This window comes from Pleurodeles waltl, chromosome 5, assembly GCF_031143425.1.
Source record: "Pleurodeles waltl isolate 20211129_DDA chromosome 5, aPleWal1.hap1.20221129, whole genome shotgun sequence".
NCBI lineage: Eukaryota > Metazoa > Chordata > Amphibia > Caudata > Salamandridae > Pleurodeles > Pleurodeles waltl.
This window is the reverse complement of record NC_090444.1, coordinates 261,693,994-261,721,617: the sequence shown is the minus strand read 5'-3', so window position 1 is coordinate 261,721,617 and position 27,624 is coordinate 261,693,994. Positions and strand designations below refer to the sequence as shown.

General features: G+C 42.2%; 1 protein-coding gene across 4 annotated transcripts in view; it reads left to right on the top strand.

The window, feature by feature from the left end:
* The window catches only part of THADA (THADA armadillo repeat containing), a 1,551,972-nt gene that overhangs the window by 156,146 nt on the left and 1,368,202 nt on the right, over positions 1-27,624 (top strand). The window lies entirely within an intron of this gene.

Here is a 27,624-nt window from a genome sequence, read left to right as displayed (position 1 = left end):
TTCTTGATGCAGCATCTCTGTGTGCATTCTTGGCACTTAAAACAAAAGTGACTCTTTGTTCACATTTTAGGGCTACCCATTTGCTGCGATACCTCTGGGTACATCACTCCATTTTCTAACTGAAAATGTAATTAATTTCAAAGTGGATTAGAGAATCCTAACTTCGTAGTCACTTATAAAAACTATTTGTAGTATGTTTAGCTGGAGATCGCATGTTTTGCCTCCTTGCATTTAGTTTTTGGTGCGGATGTTGAAAGTGCTTTTTTCTTCAAAGTGTACATTTCAAATTTGAGGTAACTTGTGATCCCTCCCAGAAACCCTCAATTTACTAGGGCACAGACTACACCTCAGATTGTTTTTTACCACCTTCTTCTCAAGGATTCTCGAGTTGGGGTCAACAGTTGTTCAACCTGAGTGATGTTAATTCCATTATACATCATCAGAAGAACAACTACTACCAACGAATGCTCAAATTCAACCCGGTCTGTGGGGTTTCTTCTTGCACTAGGTTGTATGAGAATTGCTCTTGGGTAGTGCTTTGTTGTGGAGAACACACCCTTCATTTCTGTCCCAAATGTAAAAGCAAGTCCTGTGGTGCGGTGTTTACTTGCCAAGTGGCCAGGATTAATCACGCTGTTTGACCTGCAAGCCCTTCAAAAACAAAAAGACTATTAAATACTGAAAAGAACATAGGTGGGCAGCACCAGGATCTCGCACCGCCGGCGCTGGTCATCAGACCAATGGACAAAGTGGGAGCTGATTGAGAAGTCCAATCTAGTATCCCAGCTGGTCAGCTGGATCGAAGTCCTGAAACTCTCTTCTCTGAAGCCTCTAACTTAGGATGAGGAAAAGTGTTCAAGGGCCTCAGTCAAACCTGCATGTAAGGCACAAACTGCACTGAAGATGCAGACACCTCATGTGCCATCTGAGACTCTACTTTCCGGGGTTCAATTTTGACAAGAGTTTTATGTCCAGGGGAAGCCCCGCTCTTGAGGCAGTTGGGCTTTGAGCCCTGAGACTATTCTCAAGAGGCCTCAATAGTCTGCTTCAGATGCTGTGCCTAAGTCTGCTTGACACTGAGAACCCAGTTTGGCTCTGGAGAAATCTCAAGCTAACAGCTCAAGCCTCGGAGCCACACCTCCGCTCCGAGCCGTCGAGCAGAACCCTTCAGCACTGAAGTCTGCTCTGAAGTCTGTGCTGAACACACATCTCGATGCCATCCTTAAAGCTGAGTGACATGACACCAGCCATCCACATCGTGGAACAGCCTGTCAGGCAGGGGAAGATTTATATTCATCCTCAATCTGGCAAGATCTTATTTCACCTTATATTAGGCGAGCCAGACCCAATACCTCTGAAAAGGAGGAAGCTGACATTTGAGGAAATTATTTCAGAGGCACTGCATTAGTTTGCTATACCAAAGAGATGCAAGCAGAAAGACACCAGCCCTGTTCCTCAACTACACCACACCATCCCATCTCACCGACACACTGTCAGTCAGGAACAAACCTGGCTGCTGCCAGAGGAGGTAGAAGCAGTTCTCATCAAATACAATTTAAAACCTGTTTCGCCGCACTGAAAGGGTCAAGTGAAATACTCCTTATACTAAGAAGGGTAACACTGTACGGTGCACCTTAGACTGCTAAACTGTTACAAAGTTTTGGAGAGCTTCCAGATGACCACCCTGGAGGAAGTCATACTGCTGCTCCACACAAGATATCATATAGTGACCCTGTATAGCAACAGCACTTACTCACACATCCCCTTTCATTTGGCACCTCGTAGCTGTTTTAGAGTTGTGATAAGTGAACAACTCTTCTGGTTTAAAGTTCTAATTTTAGAGGTCACAACACCCTCAGTATTTGTTTTAACCAAGTTCCTATCAGTGGTTTCAGCACACCTGCCCGCAACTCCATAAATATCTTTCCATATCAGGGCGATTGGCTGGTAAAGAGCAGTAGTTGCCAGCAACCTTAGACAGCTGTGTCAATGTTACGTAGGTTAGTTTCCACAGTCATTACCAAACAGTCTCATCTCTCCCTTCAGCAGATAAAATCTGTTTTTTGTTGCAGTATTAATTCCAGCCACAGGCAAAGCCTATCCAAACCAGGAGAAACTGATGTTAATATTATATTAAATTCAGGAAGACGAACATACTTCAGCTGACAACACGGGCACAACCGATATGGCAATGGGCCAGTCGTCACCAAATTTGACTTTTAGTTGAGCATCTGATAGGGGTGGACAGCGACTTTGCGGACTTGCCAACAAGGATGCATCAGGAAATTATTCAAAAATACTTCTGGCAATGAGGGATGCCTACAGTGGATCTGTTTTTCACTGCAAAAAATGGCAAATGCCTAAGCTTCACCTTCAGATACCCACACACACAGTCAAGGGCAGTGCACAATGGATGAGCTCGTTAGGGATATTTGCCTACGATTTTCCCTCATTATCTCTCATCCCACATGTAGCGAGGAAGGAGAGAGCATGGTGCTCATTCTCATTGCTCTGATGTGGGCAAGACAGGCATGGTACTTTAGTGCCACTGGAAATGTCAGTCCCACCAACAAGATAAATTTTCCTTATGAGCAGATGACCTGACCCAACATCAGGGTCAGTTGAGACATCCAAATCTCAGTGAATTTAACCTTGTAATTTGTCACGTGGGGCCTTTGTATTTGGTTACCTGAGACATCCAGAAAGGCACATGCTCATTTTGTGTGAGGCTTGCAGACCTACCACTCAACCATGTTATGCCACAAAATGGACACAATTTGGGCACTTTTCTGTGAGTAGACTCTGTTAACTTCTGCAATCTTCGGTTCAGGTCTTAATTTGCAACACGTTACACTTACAAAGGTCAGAGTTAGCATACGCATCTGTAAAAGTTCATTTAACGGGGATTGCTTCTTGCAGAGAAACTGTACAACATGCATTTTTGTTTAAGATCCCAGTAATCAAAGCATTTATGGAGAACCTCAAGGGTTATTCCTCCAAGGAGACCACCAGTCCCAACCTGGAATCTTAATATAGTTCCCACAAGACTAATGGGACCGCTGTTTGTGCCCATATATTCTTATTATTTTCAAATGATGCATCTTTCCTAGAAAGCTGCATTTCTAGTAATGATCACTTCATTGTCGGTGAATTGTGGACCTTAACGGTGGAAGAGCCTTTTATTCAGGTTCACAAATATCCGGTTACCCTGTAGACAAATCCACATTTCCTGATAAAGGTTACCTCCCCATTTCATATCAATTACACCTTTGACTTGCCTATTTTCTTTCTGAAACCTCAATAAGTGGCAGAAAGAGCATTGCATACATTATACCTTAAGAGGGCTCTTCAGTTTTATGGCGAACACACCATATTAATTTGCAAGGTCAAGCAGCTGTGTTTCTGCTTTCACAAAAACATTAGAAAAATCCAATTCCCAAACCAGACCTTGCTAGATGGTTAGTAAAATGTATCCAAGTATATTACGCTAAAACGAAACACACACTGCACACAGTGCAGAGAGCACACAAAAAGATGACCAAAGCCTGCGATAGCACTCATGGTAGGTAAGCGAAGGGAGGGAGTTCTAATCCCATAGCTACTGAGGCTTCCTCCCTCCTGGCCCTCCCAGCGTGATGAGTCCTTGTTGATGATTGGAGCACTTTGCACGTGAGCACGTGAGCCTTTATAGCTGTTTTTTCCAAAAAAGGTAAAAAGGCCAAATTTGCACATTTATTTTCTAAAAGCACCACAGGGTTGTGGATTCCCCTGAAAGGAATGAGAAAGCTTCCAAAATATAGCAAAATAATTATTATATATATTTTTTTTTTTTACATTGGGGAAATAAGTGCAAGAAAGTGATTTCTTTTGTTGTTAAAAAATGGCAACAACACAAGGTTTGCTGTGCCGCAATCACAATCTTCCTGTCTTTCAGGAACAAACAGAATTCTACTGCTTTTGCATTTGTTTAAGTGGCAGTCCATTTTTCCTATTTTGTTTGTGGTTTGAACCTATGTAAACCAGATGTAGAACGCATGGGTGAATCTTAAAAGATGTACATTTTTGTAAAGAAGACAAAAATCCAAGTTCAGGAAGGGGGGTCATTTGTGTTGCTTGCTCAACATTTTCCCAAAGAAATGTATCGTTGAAATAAAAAATGTGAAAAAATAAGAACTAGCAAAGGAAGTTATTCATTTTGCCACAATGGCCTAGTTACACAACTATTATTCTGTTATGCTCCTGGTTGCACTGATATATTTTATTTGTTAGTTGTAGCAATTCATATGTGATGAATTAATGAAAACTGGGTATAAAAGAAACCTATGCATTTGGTAAATGTGCCCTAAATACTCACTTTAGGAATATTGGTTATTTGTACAATTATGAATTTGGGGGTACTCATACTATCGTGATTCAAACGGCATTTTGCAAAATGTTTTTTTTTCTGGCACACCGGCTTAAATTTGGACGCTAAAAATTGAGTGAAATTCAGTTGACAATAAGAAATGTTTTGTTCTTCTGAGTTCCCACACTTACTATAATAAAAACTGCACTAAACCTGTGAAGGTGCACTTATTGCCTGCAACGAGAACAGATGAAAACTGTGGTTATGTGAAGTCATTGTGGTCTTCACTAGATTCCTGGTTTGATCGGTTCCTGTTGTGGATGATAGATTAGGTATTAACTCCCCACAGCCTTTCCAGGTGGGGCTGAAAGACTGCTGGGCCCATTCTAGTTGTAGGTATGGTCAGATGTCTCGGCAGGACCCTACTCCCGTTTGTTTCCCTTTTTTGACCAATTTTCCCTGGGATCTAGGGTTTTTTATCCCTCCAGATTAGGGTCAAACCCACCAGATCTGCCCTCCCCCTCCTGCTACAAAATGACTGTTGGTCTAAAAGCGATCTTGTTGGAGCGTCTTAGCTAGTGCAGTACATGAGACTTAGGGGAAAGGAAGAAACACTGGAATCTTCTCTGTTGCACGGAAGATGCACTTGGTTATTATACATATGCCAGCACAGTAGATCATTAAATTCTGCACATTTTATAAATGCATGTGTACCTCTCACCAAGGGAGAGCAAAGCCCCAGGTGGTGCATGCCAAAGGATACGGACTCCAGGCAGATTCTTGATCAGAGTTTCATCATGAGCAGGAAGGTACTTAAAAAGTGAGTTAAGTCAGATGAAAAGTTAGCAGAGGAAGGGAACATGAAGGAACAGCTAAAAAGGAAAAAAGGTGCTATTTTAGGGAAAGTTTGATGCGAACTAGGAGCAACAGCAAAAAACCTGTCAACATGCTCAGTCACACAAGGAAGTGAAGTCACTTCCTTACCTTTTAAGCTTCTTGCCACACCTAACCAGCAAGAGGAAGTAAATTTCATGATGGGCACCATCGTGGACTGGTAGTGGTGGTCATTTTGTTTTCAGAAGGATGCTGCATTTTCAGCTTATTGTGTTGATCCTGGCCTCCCTACTGCCATGAATCTCCTGAAGACCATTACGTAGTAGGACTATGTATCTGGTCAACATAAACATCAGAATATAGGGACTCAGTCCACATATGCCATCGGGAAATGTTAACATTGTTCCGAGCTAGCTCACAGTGTCCCGTCTGAACGCCTAAACATACCAGGGTACCATATGGGTTTCGGAACCTCAAACATGACTACTCAGTTTCTCAAGGAAATCATGGAAACAAATCTATCCTTTCATTGTCATTCAGAGTACCGAAGATGAGACACAAGAAAGATGTGGAAATGCCTCTCAGAATATTTATTGCAACAGTCTTATTCTTGCATAGAAAACCTGAGCTTCGATTATTAGGCAAACAAGGCAAAGCATAGTAACTAGCATTACAAAGATGGTAAAAAAAAACAAAACAGTTCAACCATGGTTTGTGATTGTGTTTTAACACTCCTTTCTGTAACTACCTATACTACAGAGGGCATAGTGGGAGCACCCTCTGCCAGATCTTTTGGGAAAACCCGACTCCTCCCATACCTGGGGGTGATGTACTGGGAAGCCAGGTCTGGTGCAGTGCAGGCTACTTGTCCTGTGCTGATAGAGGTCAAACTCAGGATCAGCATCAACGTCAGCCATGCCTCATCACGCCTTCCCAGCAGAAATGCTCCTCAACCTCCTATGGCTCAGAGGCTGTTTTTATAATACAAGCATCATCCATGTCATACTGTGTCAGAGGCGCAAGCTCTGCGCTGTCATATATTTACAAACGCAGAGCTCTCTCCATGGACATCAGAATGTTTAGATATCATGTTGTGTGTGCTCAGCCTTGGACAGAGTGTACAGACTAGATGGCATCAGTACTTACTAGGACCAAGCAACTTGTACTGTGATTTTTCAGTACATTACCACATAAACGAAAAGCTATGTAAAAGGTTATCAGTGGATAAGAAATGCTAAGTGAAAATGTGCATTTAAAAATGGAAACTCTGAGCAGTCCCTAGCATGCTGTACTACACTACTCCATCAACTACTCCATTGACTACTTGGTCCTGCCAGCCCACATAGTCATCAGCCTTGGTGCTTGCTTTCCTATCCATGTGTGGAATCTATGTAAGATTTCAGGTGAGTCGTGGCAGAACCTCCACCTCTGAAATGCCTCTATGGCTTAGATGGGAGGCAAAGTTGCAAAAACTTGGACCAATCGAAAAGTTTTGCCAAATTAAAAAGGCTCCCAAACAGGGCCATAACCCTTCTAATGAACGAGGTACTGTTTTTGATCACCTACCCATCTGAAATAAAGGATTGCACAGATTTCTTACTCAGGATTATTACCTTATACTGATGGGAAAGGAACAGGGGTATGGGAAGGACCAGGAGGTGATGGCTTCAAGACTGAAGCAAAAGACTGGCCAATGCATTGGCAAGTTTAGTTGGACAGGCAGAGGTTTGATTACAGCAGAAATTAGGAAGGCCCCTACAAAATATGGACAAATACCCAGGGAAGTATATGTACCAAATGGACAGCCATGCAGAGTCTTTGATCGAGTAAGAAGGACCTGGTGAGTGATGTGTATCTACATGTATCTTGTAAAAGATGTTAGCGCTTTTCAGGTGAGAAATTGCATCAGTGCCAATGGATCAAAAAAAACATACCAGGGCATAGGAAGAGGAACTGGACTTAATGGTAGGTCAATGAGTAAGAAACATGCATGATGAGAGCTAAAAGAACAGAAAAATGGAGATGGTTTGATGGGCCTGTGTAACAAATTATCATATGCAAATTCTGCAGTTGGAATCCATCAAATCAAGTCATCGTGGCATGAGAAGTATCTCAGACATTCGGTAAGATTCACACAGTTAAGCAAGCAAAGGTTGATTTACATGTGTGAATCCTTCCGAATGTCTGAAGGCACTTCACCTACTGTTTCTAGGCACCTCTGAAATAAACTTAACATGCTGTGCTAAGCCTGAAAAAATGATATGTTTTGTGACCACACTTCAAGATTACGCTTTCTGCAAAATAAACGAGATACTCCTTATGTGTTGGTGGCCCTAAGGACGCTATTGTAATTTCGCAAAACCCGTGTTGGCCCGACGGTCTGCACAATTGAAAAAAAATGAATTAGACAAATTAATGGGAACGCAAGAATGTAATTATTTTAAATTTTCAGTAAAGAACTTCTTAATCTAATTTCAACTTGAGCTCCTTGAATTTGATGTGTTTTTTTGGTTTGAGTATATTACATTGAAAAAAACAGTATAAAAAAAGGAAAAGAGGGTCTTTATATTTGATACTTGCCCACTTTGAGTTGTTGAATGTCTTGCATGAAAGTTTGGATTAGAATCTGTGATGTTGGGGAAGATTTTAAAGGCAGAACATACCACAACTTGGCGAACAACTCACTCACTACCCAAATGTTACTATAGGAATTGGATGAGGGAAGATCCACAAAGTTCATAGTTGTAGTGGCCCAAGGTTGTTAGGGAGTAGGAAGTAGTGTAGTGATCCCATCAGTGTTATATGAGAGGATTTAACTTGTGGTACATGTTTTACATATTCTTGCACAGTTTGTTGGAGGTTATGCCACCACAATAAACAAGAAATTAAGCTGTCATTTATTTGCCTACCAGAATACCCTGCCACAGGGGCACAATCACATCAATGGGTTGCCACGCCTTGCTGGTCTTCAGTTAAAAGATCTAACTTCACTTTTTGACATAAGTTAACTTATATATATTTTATGGGTTTGAATTCTTGGTGATTTCAATCATTCTCAAGAAATCTTGTTGAACCTTTTGTAGTTTTTTTTAAGACATTACCTAGCAAGCACAAATAACCACTGCAGCTAGCAGGATTTTGGGAGCCTACTAGCTCTGAGATTCCTTGAGAAAAATGTTTTTTCATGTTGGTTGTCTTGATTAAATTTGATGTTGAAGTTGAAGTGGAAATGAATAAAATCAAATAGTGCTCAATCCTCTTGCCTTTCAAAAAGCTGAGGTTATTATAGTCTCTAGCCACACTTCTGCTTGATGATTGTCCGCCCCCAGGTAAGATCACTAATGCCCAAATGCATTTTAATGGCTAATACGTTGCAATCATAAATGGTATAATGTTGTTCATAGTGGTCAAAGCGCTAGAGTAAAAGGCCCCAGGATGTAATTCATCTGAATTTTCATTTCGTTGAAAGAGGATTGCCCATGCCACTGTATTGGAAGCACCAGTTTATACATTAGTATGCGGGACGCCATACCGAGGGTAGGTCCAGAATGCAGGACCATTAATCGCACAAGATTATTTTAAGTCCACAGTACGTGCGTCCTAAGGAGCCCATTCTCAAAATAAGGGATGGGCAACCTGACTAGGTGATCACAATGTAAGTGACTGTTTCACCTTTAAGTTAGGAGACTTAGATATTTTTGATTACTATATCTGATTTTGTTTTTTGGAGAAGACATTCTTTATTTGGTCCTGATGAAGCGTCAATGGATCCGGTGGGACCGTGAGGACGCGAAACATGTTGGCCTTGTTATGTAGAGGCACTATGTAATTTATAGCTCCTCTCTATTTCTTTGTTTTGGAGAGTCACTTGAGCATTGCACTCTTATCTGACCCTCAACTTCTCTTTTTAACCTTGGTCTTCATCTTTCCTGTACTGATTAAAGTTTTTGATGTTTTGGTATGATGAATAACCAATTTTAACTGTTTTTTGCTCTCTCCATTTTTTCCACTCCTTGCGTAAACTACTACGCTTACTCTAGTTGAGCAATACGGCACAAGAGCCCCCTTCGGGGAGCCCACCAGGCATTGCAGAGCCGGCCTGGTGAGGAGCACTTCCCGATGATGATGCTTGTCATCCATTGTGATGCATGAGGGCTCTTGCTCCTGATAGTTAAGGTCCCCTATGAAGCCAGTAAAGTTTTGGAACAGTGTACCTTTATTTATTATACATTAATGGTCGACAAAATGTGAAGACTGGTTTTAACATATCAGAGGCTTCTTGTTGTTTTGATCTCCATGGGAAGAGACACTTCTTTCTGAATCAGTTGAGTAATTGGTGCAGTGATAGTGGAAAACAGTTTTATTAACTGGCTGTAGCATTTGGCAAAGCCTATAAAGCCATGGATCTCTTTCACATTAGTTGACATAGGCCGCTGCATTGCCTGCATCTTAGCAAATGTTTAAGTAATCGACCCATTACCTCTTGAACATGTTTCCATGTTCTGCTAATGTTGGGGAGAAAATAAAAATGTCATCTAGATAGACTTTAACATATTGGTCCAATAAATCTTGCATGATATCATTAATAAAGCGGTGGAAGGTCGTAGTGGTGTTACTGAGGCAAAGCATGATTAACTATAACACTAAGTATGAGCACTATGAATATTTAGTCCTCTCCCACCACGTACTCAAATAAGTACGGAACTGTAAGCTCCTTTCAAATTGAACTTGGTAAACCACCGTGCAGTATCTAAATGGTCTAAAAGGACAGATGCGAGGGAAGAGAATATTTATTTTCTATGGTTACTGACTTTAGCTCTCTAGTATCCACACATGGGCACCTCTTAGATCTCGGTACAAAAAATATGGGGGCTCCAGCAGGGAAGGAGATTGGTACATAAAACGCTGGCCAGATTCTCCTTGATGTACTGTTTGAGTTCCATCTCTTCTTTTTGTGTAAGAGCATAATTCAGTTAAATTCTGAGAATTTGATTTGGCCATTTATGACCATAAAAGAAAGGTACAAGACATAGAAAACAAATAGAAGATGCAAATAAATGTTAAAAAAATATATAAAAACTATAAAAGTGATTTATAGTTAAAACAGCATTGTTGGCCATGAAGGCCATATAGAATAACAGCCAACAGACTAGGTATTCATTGAACTGACGCAAAAGTTGACATTTAGACTAAAAGCCACAGTCATAAGGTACTCACAGTGAAAGTAGGAAAATACAAAATTAATATTACACAATTTAATTTAAAAAGACCCAATGGTTATAAATTTGAATACGTACAAAGAAGCTGCTAGTAAGTGCTGCTGCCAATAATAGACTCACGATCTTAAGCAACAAGGAGGGATAAATCACACCAGAGGTCTACCCGTCCATTGATTTTCTAGTTCTCACTGTGGCTTTAAGAAAGAAGCTGACCCTCAAACATATATCGCAGGTGTTCAGCAGCTGCAAGTGAAACAAAGCTATTCTGCATTTACAATGCCCTGCATTAATTAATAAAGGTTGAAGGAAGTGTCTGCGTGGAGGGTTACAAATTTTATAGACAAACATAAAGTGCAGTAATGTTTGCTCTACTGAACCATCATAGGGGCATCCACCCAAAGGGCCAGGGTCTTCTCCAAAACACAGGAGCTGCCAAACCGTGCCTGCCCTGAAGTGGAAGAGGAAGGACCTATCCCAATCAATGAGATCTAAAGATAGGTAAAGAGCAGGTTCAGCAGAATCGAAGGACAGTACTTTTCGAGAGTTTGGATTTCAGCCTTTTATACACAGTGAATTGTAAAAAGTGGTGCTTAAACCTTAATTTGTCATCTTTATTATTGCTCGGGAGGGTCATGAATAGGGAGGACAAACCCAGAGCACAGAAGGTCTTTGCAATGTAGTGCAGCCAGGGGATTGTGTATCCGTGTCCAGGCAATCCATAATGATGTCTCTACATAGCGACGCTTCCCCGGGTTAACCCACACACTGACCCATAACAGTAGGGCTAAATTCATCTTATCCATTATATTATGCAGATTTAGCTCCAAGTGCACAATGTAGCTAGAACTGTATGGTGGAAGATATAGGAATCTCTGGTGATGAGATTTTTTTCAAGTTGGAGAGGAGAGGTGTTGTGGTAACACCAAATCCCTGCCACATACTTAGCGACCAGAACGCACTGTGCATTGGAGAAGTAAGAGCATAAATTTGGCTGTTAGAAATCTTGGTTTTCAGGTGTAGTTTGATGGCATAATCATAAGATCCCTCAAGGGGAAGTTTATAAGCACTCTTCATAAAAAACATAAAACAGTGAATGGCATGAATTTCACTAAATTATCTAATAGTTACTTGCCCACTTGTGTTTGCCATGACTTATAGTGGAACCACAATGCTGATGTTAGAACCACCTCCAAGGCTGTACTCCAGCTCTACGACCAACTCCTACGAGACACCAAAAGAAGAACACTAACCGAACATATAGAGGCAAGTTCCAACAGCTACAAAGAGATCTTCTCTATCGTCAAAAAATTTACCACCCCTGAAGCTGCTGCCAACACCATCACAGGAACCAGCACCTTTGAGCAACAATCCAACCCCAGTGATCTGATCGCCAACCTGATCACCACCAACCAAGACAAACACTTGACCACATAGAAAACACTCACTGAAGAAGACACCACAACAATCATGAAAATAGGCACCTCAGCGCCCCCGGCGGACTTATGCCCCATCACATTTATGCCCACATCACATCTGCAACATGGGAGGGCCACAAATAAGCACAATCCTCATCCATATCATCAGCACTTCCATCAAATCTGCCACCTTCCCAGAAGACTGTAAACATGCAGCAGTCTAAGCCAGGCTCAAAAAACATTTACCGACCCAAGCGAGCTGAGCAGCTTCCGACCCATCTCTCTGCTCCCATACCCAACTAAAGTGATAGAGAAGCCCATCAACAGACAACTCACCAACCACCTCGAACTCCATGACCTACTGGACTGCACCCAAATCAGGTTTTCAGAGCAACCACAGCACCAAGACAACACTCATTGCAGCCAGTGACAAAATCTGCTCAAAACAGAAGCATGGAGTAACCGCTGCCCTCATCGTGCTCGACCTCTCCACTGCGTTTGATACAATCTCCCACTACACTCTCATCAGAAGATTGCATGACAAAGGCATCCAAGGACCAGCCCTCAACTAGATATGCGCCTTCCTCACAGGAAGAACAAAGCAAGTCAGAATCCCACCCTAGTCGTTGAAACCCAAGAATCTGATTTGTAGAGTCCCCCAGGGTTAATTGCTCATTCACAGGACACCGTTTTCCAGCATCATCAGGTCACATTGCATGTCCATCATATCCTATGCTGATGACACCCAACTCTGTCTCTGAACGACAAGTCCATCACCACCAGAACCATCTTCTCCGACTGCATAATCAACATAGTAGACAGGATGAATCACTCTAGACGACATGCTCAACATGACCGCACAGGTCAACGTGGTCAGCTCCTTCTGCTTTTATATGCTCTGTATGCTCCTCAAGGGTCTACCCCTGGAACACTAGACCCACTACCACACAAACCCTCATTACAAGCAGGCTAGACTAAGGCAACACGCTCTCCCCCGGAATCTCCAAACAACACAGCGCTGCAGTGAGACTCATCGTTGACCGCCCACAATACACCCACATCTGAGAGAGCTCCACTGGCTCCCCATACATAAACGCTGCCAATTCAGACTCTTCATGCATGCATGCAAGGCACTGCATAACATAAGACAAACATACCTTAACAACTGCTTTCATTTACACCAATATACCTGCACTCAGCCTCACTCACACACTCCCCCTGCATTAAAGACTTGGCTTTTTGACTAATTCTTCTAGGCTGGCTACCAGCTCCCTCATTCCTATGCGTACACGCCTGCTCCAGCGCCTGGATACCCTATTCGGTGATTAGCCATGCTATACAAAACAACATAACATAACTTCTAACTTGTGTTCTGAAGCTAAATTCTTAGGCGATACAGAATGTTAAGATATAGGGTATCAATGTTTAAAGCGAGGAGAAGGGAATCAAATAATTCTTCCTTCCAATCAGCGAACAGATTATACCATTGTAACCATGCATTTCCTAAAATGATTGGAATTGAAAGGGCATCAGTCACATCTATTCAAACTGACAGCAGATGGCTAGTCAAAGGAGACATTATCATTGATCCTATTGGCTGAATAAAATCTCCAGATGTGAACTCTTTTCCGTCAATGGATAGGATGGGCTCTACATGACTCTTCTTTATCACAGAAAAGATTAATTATGAGCATATTGTTTGTTCATAAAGCCCCCTGCCTCCCTGGAATCCAACTGTGCATTTACACTGCAAGGGCCTTCTGGCTTGGTAAAGTATCATGTCCAGGAAGAAATGTGCATTGTTTTCAACAGGATGCAATTCAGAATGGGTCATCTCTTGCCTGTTTCACAAGAAAGTAGCCTGCTTGGCCACAATACATACAACAATATTCCTTTCTTCTTATGTCCTTCTCAGCAGCTGTCAGGTTCTTCCTAACTGTTGCTAATTGCATTGGCTCCTCTGTGGGTGAATCTTGATTTGGTGTTGAGTGTGGCTTTAGGAACATAGGTATGTTTATGTCCCACTCCTCTCTTCTTATGTTGTGTATTGGAAAGTTATTGATCTATTTGCAGGACCAAATCAATCAACTAATTATTATTAGTGGGCTTCTCAAGCAGAATATCTAGAACATCTTTAAGTTTTTACTTAGGCATTCTAGAAGGTAGCACCAGCCGCTTTATCAGTCCAATGCTGCCTCAGCACACAGTTGTTGAACTTTGGTGACATAATGAACCAATTATTGGTTACCTTGTTTCATTGTCAAAGACCCGTGTGTGTGTTTTTTTTTGTTGTTGCTTTTTTTGTTTTGCTTCAAGTTGCCTTTTTTCGAACACTGCCCTAAATTGAGCACAAAAGATTTAGACACAACCATTACTAATGCAGCAGCACAGGTAAAGCGCATCCTTTGACACAAACTACAGCAAAAAGAACAGCTTAGGTTAGTATTGAAACTGCCTGGGAGGATTTATAACCTGTATCTGACAGTGGGTAAAGACAGCTGAGAAGCTTTTAGGATTTCCTGAAAACCTTTGTGACAGTGCTAAACAATTGGTCCTGTTACTAGTGGTGGTAAGAGTAGAGCTTGTGGAGGATGATGCTCATCTGATTGTGCCGGGCTGGAACCATCCCAAACGGGCTAGCCATGGTACTATTAGGGAACAGACAAATTGGACTCTGCAAATAATTAAGTTTGTCAAGCAAAGGGTTGGGGGAGGAGATACCATTAATGGTGTTGCCAGGGTTCAAAGTATCAGTCAGCCGTGCCAGACGAGACGAAGTCATAAGTAGAGGACATCCCATCCATTCCCCTATGCTGGAGGGCAGGTGGTCTGCCTGCTGTCTGCCCCTGTAATGTTTACCTGTTCTCAGTTTGATCCGAAAGGGGGACCATATTTTGTCAAATTTGTCTTCTGTGTTGTGCATGTATTCGGGCGGTCAGTTTCTCATTAGTGTACAGTGACCAGACCTTGCCCCACGAGATGTGTAGTGGTGGGGTCACATTTTGCTTTCAAAATTGTGCCAGCATGACGCAGGCAGCAATGAGGAGGTAGGCCACTAGTTTATACAGATAGGTGTTGTGAGTGGGTATGTGAAACGTTCATTCACCCCCTTGTAAGAGAAGAAGCACATCATCTGGGAGTTTAACTTTTGTGATTGCTTTCACCATTTATATTATCTCTTCCCAACAGATCTACCACATGTGTGTCATGCCCTCCCTCTCCCCGCAGCCCATCCAACATAAACCGGGCCCCCATTTATGGCCTTCATACGGACTGTAGTAAGGTACCTTTTAGTGAGGGTTTTGTATGAGTTTTCTTTATGTTGAACACATATCGAGAATGTGGCAGCTGTAACCCATATGGCCTCCCAGGTCTGTGGCTCTAGGTCTCTACTCCAAGTGATCGTGTAGCAGGGGGTCTGGTCTGCATAAGCATGATTTATTGTAGAGTATAAGAAGGAGCTTCACTTCTTTTCTTTTGGTCATAGAAGAGGATCTTAAACAGTGTTTTCTCCCTGTTGGATTATGTTTGGTGTTCTCTATTACCTTCCTCAATGTAACAGTTGGGTTAATCTGTACTCGTCGTGTGATTGAAGGTGGAATTGGTCCCTGCACGTGTCTCTGTCCTGCAGTCTCCCATATTCCCCTAATCGTAGAAGGGTGCCCCCTGTCCATCATTCCACCATGCAGATCAGTCATGCCTGGGAAAGAGTCTGGGTTATGAGGGACTGATGTAATCAGGGAAGGGTATAAAGTATTTTTCCATCTATGGGATACTGTATCCCAGTGTGCCAGTAGTATCGCAGTCAAGCGGAGGAGAGTATTGTCATTCAGTCTGGGTTTGCATGAGAGCCATGATAAGTGCTAAAGGGGGACCTGGGTATAGCGTACTACTCTCGAGCACAAGGTGATGGAGGGGGTTTGGTACCATCCTGGGCTTGCCCTAAATGAGCCACTTAAATATAAACAGCTATGCTGGGGAGTCCTATTTCACCATCTGCTGGCTTCCAGAAAAGAGTTACTCAGGACACACTGAGAGATTTATTTCCCCCACAGCTGTTTGTACAGCTGACTGGAGCTTTGGAATGGGAGAGCTTGAATGACATATAACGGGCAGGAAAGGAAGTACATTTTAATGCAAGGTACTCTTACCTGCTAAGAAATCTCTAGCCTCCCTCATCTTTAAAGTTAATTGTATAGCATATTAAGCTATGGAGGGATGCTAGCCTTGTAGACCTGGTCCGAGTTGTTGGGCAGACTGACACCTAGATATTGAAGAGAGTGGTCATCCCAGTGGAACCCTAGGTGGAATACGATCTGTTTGGATCAGGTTTACGGGACCGAAATCTCCATCTCAAAAGATTTAACAAGATTTATCTTAAGTCCCATGACTGTCTCAAACTAGGTGAGTTTTAGGGGAAGGGCAGGGAGCGATGTTTTCTGTTCTGTTGTGAAGTAGATGATGTCATAAGCAAAAAAAACAAATTTATGTTTTTTGGGGACTAGCTGGAGTCTCCGGATGGTGGGATTTGCAATTATTTAGTTGGACCAGTAGGCATGATGGCGATTCAGAGATGTTACATCTGTGAAGCACATTTTTAAGAAAAACATATTCAACTAGAGCAGAACATCAAGAAGTAAACAGAACACAGTTGCAAACATAATAATTGCAGATCAGGAAAGAAGAAAAGGGAGAAGGTTAGTGGGGCAGCATTCTGAAAGCCTCTCTCGAATGTTCTCAGTGGACGGCCACGTGGAAGCATGAAATTGTTGTGAAGTACATGGGTGGGTAAGTGATAGCTCTGTCGGCGTCCCCTTTCAGCGTTCGACATAGGCAAACATATGAAGAGAAGAAGAGGGAGAAGAAAAATATGCTGTTCAAGTCTTATTGGGGACCTGGATGACTCCTAGTTCAGTTTTGCTCACCTTGACGTTGCTGTCTAGGGGGTCAGGCGAGTCTCAGTTATCAGGTGTCATCCGAGGAGTGTGGTTGGACAACTTTTTCCATTTGCTTCTGCCGGCTGCATTGACTTGTTGGCCCCTGGTTTCATCCATTCATCACAAAAAGGATTGGTGGAGGGACCAGGAGCCGAGTCTTAAGTGTCATGAACTGATGACATTTGAAAGGGCTTGTGGGCTTCCTGCGTAGTATTGGCAATACTTAATTTGCCTTCATAGTGAAACAGCCAAAAGGAGAAACCCCAGTAATAGGGTATGGTTTCACATCTCAGGTGTGTCATCAGCTCTTTGAAATGTCAGTGTCAGGCTAGGGTAAGTGGGAAAGCATCTTGGAAGATAGAAAGTTTGAATCATGGGATCTCTCTGCCGCCTTGATGGATTCTTTCACTTCAAAAAGTGAACTAGTGTAAAAATATTTGAGGCCAGGTTTTGCTTCTGTTGGAAGGCTGAGTAGACTTTGCGCATGCGATCAAGTAGCATTTCCGAGTCTGATACAATTGAAGAAGCTGACGGTACAGGTAATGAACTTGTGATTCCAGAGCAGCGATAGGGACATTTTTGACTGGGCCTCTAATTCACACAGCTGTTGAAATAATTATTACAGGGTTAATTTACTGGTGAAGACAGATGTATTTGTAATATTTTTTGAAAATGCACTTTTAAAAAGGTACCTTTACCCTACCTAATGCTTCTGGATGTCCATTTGCATGAGCCTAACTGTCACCTGGCAGCTGAATAGGCTCTCGTGGTGAGGTGTGAACTTGCACCTAGAGCTGAGACCAAGCCCTTGAGTAATGGGAGGTGTTCCTCTGGCAGGATGTCCATTTGGGCTATGCCCAGGAGCTTAATTTACTTCAGGAACGCCTACCCTGTCACAGGCAGATGTAACTGTTACCTGGGCCTGTCCCTTCGTTGTCCCTCTAGTGAGCCAGGCACCAATCCCAGTGGGAGAGGAGCTTGCCCCAGAACTTGGTTTGAGTGACCACAGAGGAGGGGTTTCTCATTTCCTCTGCCACGCCTCTAAGTCGGGCATAGGAGATCTGCACAGGTGAAAACATTTTCTGCCATCTTGGTTTTAGGTAGAGAGGGGCACTGTGGGATTATTTGCAGTAGGCTATACAGGAAGTGCTGCAAAAGTGGGTAGGTATGTCCCTGTGATCACATGGACCACTGCCTACTCTTAAAAAATTAAACTGAAAGGATTCACTTTTCTTTTTGAAACGCACCCCGTTTTCCTTTAGGGAAAATGGTCTGCATTAAAAAAAACATTTCTTTATTTAAAAGCAAACACAGACATGGTGGTCTGCTGTCCCCAGCAGGCCACCAGCCGTGTGGTTTTTGCGATTCCCATAGGGTTGCAAATTGCAACCTACCTCATGAATATTAATGAGGTATGGCTGTTTGCGACCCACTGGGATCTGCAAATGGAACTCAAAAGAGTTTTGTGCTTTGGAAATTGTCATTTCCCAATTGGTATTCGCATGGAATCACAATTAGGAAATCACAATTTCTAACTTACGTACATGTGGCCCTAAATCCGAAGGTGTAAAACATCAGGCTAGGTTGAACCTGATTTCTGTATATGATCCGTGCTCCATCACGATCGGCCTTTATGCCTCTTAGTCTGTGTATTGGTAGCAGTATGTCTGTTTGAGGATATGGATGGGGTTCTTTACTTTGTGTACATGGAGTTTTGCATGTCTGTTGGCATGTGTTTGTGTTCCTGAAAACCATTTGCCCGTTCACTGGCCCATGTGGATAGGTTTAAAGTGAAGGAGGTAGAAACTATTTTAACCGGGGGGGGGCACTGCCTCCCAACTTATACCTCTTTTGTACAGGTGAGACCCAGCCACGTCTAGGATCACCACTCGGGATGCCCTGATCGTGCTAATTCCCTGTTCTTGAAATGTAAAGATACTTAATAGTGCAGTTTATATGTTCTCCTTTTAGGCACCTAATTAGTAAAAAAATATTATTATACTTGGAAAATCCTTATTTCTAAAGAAAGGTGTCAGTTACACCAGCCAGCTGCATATGGATTGTCTCAATATTTATTTTTTCACATAGGGTTATTCTTTACTCTTATTTATTTATTTTTCTGTCCATAAAAAGAGGCAGTTTGTCATGTGATCAAACCCAGTGTTAAAGAGCATAGCTGGTGGAACAATAAATTATGTTTCAGTGTTCCTATTGTTGATGTCTATTTCCACTTTGCAGATGTTACTGCCTAAGCTATCTAGTATATTTCTGTCTTTTAGTATGCTCTTTGGTGGATTTCATTAATGTCTGCCTTCCAACAACACTTGCTCCTAATTAAAACTACTAAAATCGTAATTGCGCGTCCCATTGTAAGTTTACTTACTAAGGACCAGGCGCCTTGCAGTTTTTGGTAGCAGCTTGATGGTTAGTTTCCTTGGAGAACTAGTTATGTGGTGATTATCGGTTATGGTGGTAGTTTATGTTAAGGTTAAGTTGTTCGTATTTTTATGAAGTTTTAATTTTGTTTTTCTGAAATGGCAACTGTAGCAAAGATTGATGTCCCCTTAAGCCCTGAAATGACTTTCCCAGATCCTGGATCCCTATTGTAAAGATGGGTATGTTCTTGGCATTCTTGTGATAGTATGAAAGTGGTAGGTTGTGCTAGCACAGGCTTAGGCAAATCACAGGTGAATTGTGATGTATGTGAGGTAAAGTAGGGAGTTTGCGTACTCCAATTGAGTTTAGTAGAAGTGTGCCTACTCCGTAGAATGAGAGTAGGGAAGTCTTCGAACTTCATAAGTTTGTGGCGCTTTGTGCTAAAAAAAATTGTCCACATGGTTGTTGGTGATGTACGGACCCTGCGTGGTTTAAGACTCCGGAGTATATTGACAAGTGTAAGAGACACGTTATATGTTGTATTCTGCCTGGTTTAGTAGGTTGATTGTGCATGGTCATCAAGTCGGTGTGAGAGTTAGATGGGTAAGAGGAATTTTTCGACTGAGATTTGTCGAGTCCTATGTGCACCAGGACAGACCCATTGATCAGTTGAGAGTGAAATTTGCGGGTCGAATTTTGCTTGCGAATGAGGGAGACTGAGAAAGAGGAATGGCTATATGAGCGAAAGGGCCATTAGTGAAAATCCGTAAGGTCTCTGAAGCGATTGTGTCCCTTCCTGTAGTAAACCAGCAGGTTTGTTTTAGTTATTGGTATTTAGTTAAAGTGCTCACAATATTTTGCATTCGTTTTTCCGTGAATTGAAGTTTAGGAGGACAAGCTGCAAGACTTTGTCAGCCGCAGTGTGTGTGTGTGTGTGTGTGTGACGTCAGAGTGTGCCGCTCTGGGATAGGTTGGTTAGTAAAAAGAGTTGCAAGTGGATTGGCAGCCGTCCGTAAGAGGCAATTGGTTGAGTAAGTGGGTGAAGGGAATCTTGGGAGTAAAAGTCATTTATTTTTTAATCGAAATAAAAACAACATACAAAATTAAGTTTTTCAAGGCGTACAGAAGTGCTATGAAGGGTGATACTTACATTAAGGCATCAGTGGGGGAGCCAGCCCAACCGGAAATATCTCCGGCTTATATTGTGATGGAGGAGCAAGGTGTCACACCATGTGTTTGGTTAAAGCAGTGGTGCAAGTTGACAGAGAAGTTAGGAGCTTTAGCATTTCTGGAGCATGGAACATTTAATTTGAGAATTTTTTGATGAATTACGAATGGTATTATATGAGACAAAGCCATTACCGAGACCAGCACAGTTTGAGGCTTTAGCAGTTTGGGAACTAGTGGCCAGACAGCAACAAGAGATGAAATTTACGAGGAGAATGAAGAGAGTGGAGAAATATTTAGCAGAAGCTAGGTGGGACTGGGAACAGAAAAGGTTGAGACAGGACACTACTGGGAATTAAATTGTTTCCTGCAATCTCAGAGGAAGATGAGTCAGATAAAGAAGATACTGCCAAGGGAGGTGAAGGCACAGGAACCAAAGAAAAGAAAAAGCCATATGTAGACGAGGAGGATTCAGATGTTGAGGACCTTATTACACAGTTTTTGAGGGATCGACCTCGGTCATATGCGACCCATCCAGGGGGTCCAAGTACTAGTTCTGATCCAACTGCTTCAGCGCAGGTATCAGGAACAGTAGGACCACTGCAGACAGATAGTGGACAGATACCAGGGGTAGTACAGAGTACACCTAATGCAGGGACTACTACTGTGGTCCAAGCACAGATGCGGCCACCATCGATACAAAGAATTTATCCAGACGTGCCAGTTCCTGAGACAATCTCGAACTTAGTAGTGCCATCGGAGCAAGTGCATACTGAGGCCAATGCTAGTTCGGACTGAGCCGACTCCAATGTTATTGCCTCTGGCACAGCCACAGGGTTTGCCGAAGTTTACACCGATAACAGGAACACTGTCAGATGTTACACCAGTAATGAACCAGGCTATGGGGGTAACTTTCCCACAAGGTGCAAGTGTCAAGGCAGCTCCAGATGCGATATCGCTACCAATTACTGTTGGTCCAGTGGTACCTTTACTTGCACAAAAGAAAGCGAGTGCAGGAAATCAGAATGAAATGTCACAAAGTCTCGTGATGAGGGGAGTGAGTGATCCAGTGCAGATGATGCCATCTATGGGTCAGACCTTTAATGGGTCTAGACCGTTAATGGATCTAAGTCCGCTTGTGGCGCTTCCAGATGCAGTAAATGGCCTGAATGTGAGTCAAGGTTTGAAAATGTTGACTAGTCAACTCAAAAAGGTATGGGGTTCACCAATAATATGGAGCTGTGTTCACGAGAGATTATCCGTGGGCTCCTGGACCTCGCTGGGTGTAAAAAACACACGGTGTGGGTGCTGTGTAGGGTGAGTGAGGGAAGGGGGGGATTTCCTTTTACGGACTAGGTGGTCTCACACACTATATAGTGTCATGCTTCATCATTTGACCACCTAGCCCCACCCAGGCAGGACAGTGCCGCCTGGGCGGACTCAACCTCACCGTTAAAAGAACAGGAGGGAGTGCGTAAATATATTTTATCTGGAGATAATCGGATCCAGCTAAACTAGGGGAATATAAAAACACCTAGGCAGCTACCTGTGTGTGGTCTACACTTTTAATAGTGGTGCCTGCTGGTGTAACTAAAAACAAGGGCGGGACACCTCGGCGAGAATGAGGACTCACTTGGTCGCCTATCTAAGAATTGGCCGACATGTTTCTGCCCTCTACTATGAGCCATGGAAGGTCTGGGGGCATTCTTCAGGGCCTAGGATCCCTAACCATCATGCAAAGTGCAGATAGATGAACCTCCCCTCATATAGGGGGGGAAAGAAAGAGAAATAATTATAACAATTGAATGGGCCTGCCTGTGGCAAGGGACTACCTCGCGGAGGCCCTAATATCTAAGGCTATTGGCCTCAGATTCCAGGAGGGGGAGTGTCCCCTTATAGTCACACTTACATCAAAGGAGGCGCTCGCTGTGCGCCTAGACCGACCCCTCGCTGGATCGCTTAAAAATGTTGACGCCACAAACTCCAGGTGCAGCAATGCAGCAGGTGCCAGTGCCAAATGCAAGTAACATTTTGTTACAAGGATTGACAGCTCAGCAATTGAGTGAATGGTTGGACAGTCTAAATACACCTCAAAATACATCTAAAGGTGAAGAGCAGATAAATCGTGTAAGGTTAGCTACAGAAGCAACAGAGTTAGTTGAGGAAACAATGGAAGTCAATAGGTTAGAATCCTACACAGATGAAGAGCTGAGGTACTTGTGTCCAAAGAGTACAAAGGAGGTGGGTAAGATACATCAGAAATTATCAGAGCTGGCAGAGAAACATGATCTTGAGATTGAGAAAACAAAACATTTGAAAGGAAGCTACAGGTTAGATTTTGAGGCAAAGAATTTTGAACATATGAGGTCAGTAGGAATCAAGGTTAATTTAAAAGAATTGTTGCAGAGTGCTCAGATCTGGGGAGCATTGAGAAAGGGTCAAGAAGAATCTCCAGGGAGAGAATTACCATGATATTACAGAGAAGTCCCCCGACTTCACAGAGAGATGTTAGAATGTTCCTGGGAATGGTGGGATATTGTAGACAGTGGATTCCCAATTTTGCTGAAATAGCCAAACCCTTGCAACAGTTACCTCATAAGGAAGTTACATTACCCTAGATGAAGCTCAGATGAAGGCGTTCACTGAATTGAGAGAAAGTTTGTGCAGTGCTCCAGCGTTGGGAATGCCTGATTACACAAAGCCATTAACATTGTTTTGCCATGAACGTGATGCTTGTTCTTTGTCTATTTTGACACAGGTCCATGGAGGTGCTTATCACCCAGTAGATTATTTTTTAGCTACCTTGGAACCAGTCGCAGCAGCTTTACCAGGTTGTCTGCGCGCAGTAGCCGCAATTGGTCAAAGTCTTTCTCAATGTGAAGGGGTAGTCATGGGATACCCTTTCACAGTAATGGTACCACATTCTGTTAAATCGTACTGACCAGGACGAAAACGCAATATTTGACTGGTGCAAGACTGACAAGGTATGAGACGAGCATATTGGGTGCTCTAAATATAACATTGAAAAGATGTACAATATTGAATCCAGCAACATTGCTTCCAAGCGATACTGTCGAAAATGAAAAAGAGGAAGACAGTGTGCATGATTGTCTTGAGGTAACTGAGCTGTGTACAAAACCAAGGCCTGATATTAGGGACACACGACTGGAGGAAAATGACCAAATTATCTTTGTTGATGGTTCACGTCTCAGAGTTGGAACTGGGACATTGAGAGCAGGATACGCAGTATGCACAATGACAGGCACATTAGAAGCTTCTTGGCTTCGAGGTGTATATTCTGCACAAGTGGCGGGATTGGTAGCTCTTACTAGGGCATGCTATGTATCCACAAGACTATGAGTCACAATCTACACAGACAGTCAATATGAATTTGGAATTGTTCATGATTTTGGTCAGTTGTGGTCACAAAGAGAACACCAGGGAGGTACACCAGGGAGAAATGGCAACAAAATAAAGGAGTTGTTATATCCAGTACAGTTACCTGAAGAAATTGCAGTGGTGAAATGCAGTGCACACCAAAAGATGCAGGATTACATCTCATTGGGAAATGGATATGCGGATCAAGTTGCAAGATTTTGCACATTGAACTGTATATCGCTTAAAGACAAGTGGGAATTGATGCCTGAGGAAGAAAATATTTGCACAAGTTTTGCATTAAAAGTGATTGATACTTTGGAAGAATTGAAAACATTTCAGGATAATGTTGACAAAGAAGAAAAACGAGACTGGGCTAAGTTAGTGTGTCCGAAGACCTGATGAAATTTGGGTTTCTGAGGAGGGTCAGATGGTCCTGCCCAATAGTTTATTGTCGCAAATGGCCAGGTATTACAATGGTCAGGCACATATTGGAAGGGGTGCCATGGATAGGTTGTTCAAAATTGGTTGGTTCAATCCTAAATTTAGGCAAGCAGCAGAGGCAGTATGTCATTGATGTGTAATTTGTCAGCAACAAAACGTGGGAAAAGGGAAAGTGGTGAATTTGAGCCACATTGGAAGAGCAGGAGGTCCATTCAGCAGAATGCAATTGGATTTCATTGAGATGCCTCCATGTGATGGTCTGAAGTACGTGTTGGTGATTGTGTGTGTTTTTAGTCATTAGATTGAAGCATACACCACACAAAGGAATGACAGTCTCACAGTGGCAAAGCTGTTGCTTAGAGATTTAATACCATGTTTCGGATTCCCGATCTCTTTAGAATCAGATAGGGGAACTCACTTCAATAACGAGGTGATTAAACTCTTATGTGCAGCACTAAACATTGAGCAGAAGTTACATTGTAGTTATCGCCCTTAGGCATCAGGACTAGTGGAAAAAAGGAATGGTACATTGAAATCAAGAATTAGCAAAATGTGTGCCGCTACCAATCTAAAATGGCCAGACACATTACCTTTGGTGATGATGTCAATGTGAAACATACCTGACAGGAAGACAGGGCTGTCGCCCCATGAGATCCTCATGGGCAGAGCAATGAGATTGCCAGCAATTCCAGCCAATGCACTTGTCAATATTACAGATGATATGGTGTTGGACTACTGCAAAGGCCTGGCTGATGTGGTTCGCTTTTTCTCTCAGCAGGTGCAGGCTACTACACTGCCACCCATCCATGACCCAGGTCACAATCTGAGAGCTGGAGACTGGGTCATCATCAAGAAACATGTTCTAAAGACCTGTTTAGAACCATATTGGAAAGGTCCCTATCAGGTGGTGCTAACAACTATGACAGCTGTAAAGTGTGCAGGACTGCCGAACTGGATACATGCAAGCCATACAAAAAGAGTGGTGAGTCCGCAAGAGAATGAAGACGTGTTGTTGAGAGCACCAACAACAGTAAAACAAGTAGCTACACTTGAATTGTACAAGAGCAAACTGAGCCTGAGGTTGAGCCTGAGCTTGTGGAAGATGGATCTATCACCCCTGTAAGAGACGGAAGTGAAGAATTACAGGAGGGTGAGCAGGAGCCTATCTCGACAGATACAGCAGGAGAATCGAGCACAGCAGGGGTTCTCCCAGAAGCAGACGGTGCTGAAAAGCAAACAGAGCGAGTGCCAGATCAAGAGGGTGAAAGAGTTGAGACGGATTAAAGCCAAAGTGATTAGACTCCTCCTGAACTCGTTTCAAGTCCATCAAGAGAAAACACCATAAGGAAAAGGAAAAGAGTCCAATCCTGAGGAGAATACTGACCGAAGGAACGAGAAAAGGAGATAATTGGCCTGAATCACAAATCGGAAAGAAGAAGGAATTGGTCATTAATGAAACAATAGCAGAAGAAGTGGATACTACAAGAAAGGAAGAATTGAGTGAAAGAGAATTAGGTGGTGAGCGTAGGTTGAAAAGAAAGAGAATAGAGAGTCGAAGATACGCAGGTCCTGAGTGGGCATATGCAGCTACAAATGAATGGCAACACAAGTTTATGTCCTTTTGTTTTGATAGAGAAGTTCCGAGTCAGTACTTTGATGTAACCTTAAGGCGATCAAAAGAGTTGTTGAGCTGATCTAAAGAAAATCTAAGAAAAGACTGTTGAAATAAAACTGGAAGAGACATTGATAACCTGATATGACAATTGAAAACCAGATGTGACAAGCTGCTAATCGATTTTGATAAAGGAAATAGGGTTCCTGGATGTGAAACTGAACTGTGAGAAGAGAGATATTTTCTTCATTTCTGATTTTTTTCTCTGTTGCGCTTTATCGAAGAGTTACTTCTGCTTTCTGATTCTTTACAGATCATGACTGAATTAAATAGCCAAGTTAGGAATGTTAGGTATTGTAGATATTTGAATGTCGGAGTGGCAGTTATGTGTGGAATAATGTTTATAATTATGATTGTAGGGATGTCTAGTCATGATATGAAAGAGGCTACTATTATTTCCTTTCCTGAAACAACTACACTAACAGCTTTAGAAAGGTTCAAGCTAGATGAGAAATATTTGCATGATTATACTAATGCTCAAGGAGAGCTTTCTTCTAACATATTCTAACGCTTGCTGAGTGAGTATGTTGAAACGATGGATGCAAGGAATTGTCTTGTATGTACGCATATTCCTTCCTCAGTGGAAGAAGGGGTTACATACCATAGTCTGCCATTAACATAATGCATAAGCTGTAGTCTGCTACTAACAAGATTCTATAACCAAGAGTTTATACAGTACTTTTATTCCAATTATGATTTAGTGTTTTCATTTGTTCCTATTACTAGGTATTTGAGTAAGGTAGCTAAGAAGCATGATATAGTATTAGTTAGGGCTTCTTTGAACCAACATTGACGCTTGGTACCGCATAGACTCATAAGAATAATTTAACATGTTTACTTACACCATTAGAAAAGAGCTTTATAGGGCATACTGATGACAGGAGAAAGGCATTGAAGGAAAAGTTAGAGAAGGGATTGGAAAAGAGAACTTATAAAAATGATTATGCTTACACTGATATTAAAACAAAAGGGAAGCTAGCTTTAGATGCGTTACATGTAGGAAAGCTTTGCATATATAGGCCAAAATCATGCACAGACACTTTATTTGTGGGTATGAGTGAACGTAGGCATGTGTTTCTGTTTCAGAGTAAGTGGACCTTTATGCTGAATGGTCAGGACCCTTATATTCCTGGGATCTACTATATTTGTGGACTTAATGCTTATTACCGTCTTCCTAGCGAATGGTATGGGACATGCTATTTGGGGATAGTTTTCCTTAAAATTTATCAGATAGATGATCTAAAGAAGTTTCCGAAAGTGACTGAATTACATCATAAGCGACAGAGGAGGTAAACCTTTTCTGCAATTGTGGGAGATATTTTTGGTGCATTAACTCCTTCTGTAGGAGTTATTTTGAATACAATTAAGATACGGAAGTTGTCTACAATTGTGGATAACATGCTGACAAATTTTACAGAGGCAATACTCCTGTTAGATACTGAATTAGCTGCAGATAGAGCTATGACGCTTCAAAATAGGCTTGCTCTAGACATACTTTTAGCAAAAGACGGTGGAGTGTATAGGATGATTAATGCTAGGCATTGCTGTTCATATATTCCCAATAATGATAAGGAGATAAGAGACTTACTAACTAAGTTAACTAATTCAAGTAAGCATTTGAAAGAATTGAAGGAAACAGGAGTTTGGGAGAAACTTGGAAAATGATTTGCTTCAGTGGGTAATTGGTTTGTCAAATTTGGAATGGGGTATTACTGAAAATTGTACAGGGAATAATAATTGTGATTGCCTGCATATTAGGATTATGGGGCATATGTAAATTATGGCAGAGAATCAAATTAAGGGGATCTAAAAATAATCAGAGGAGGGAAGAACAACCTAG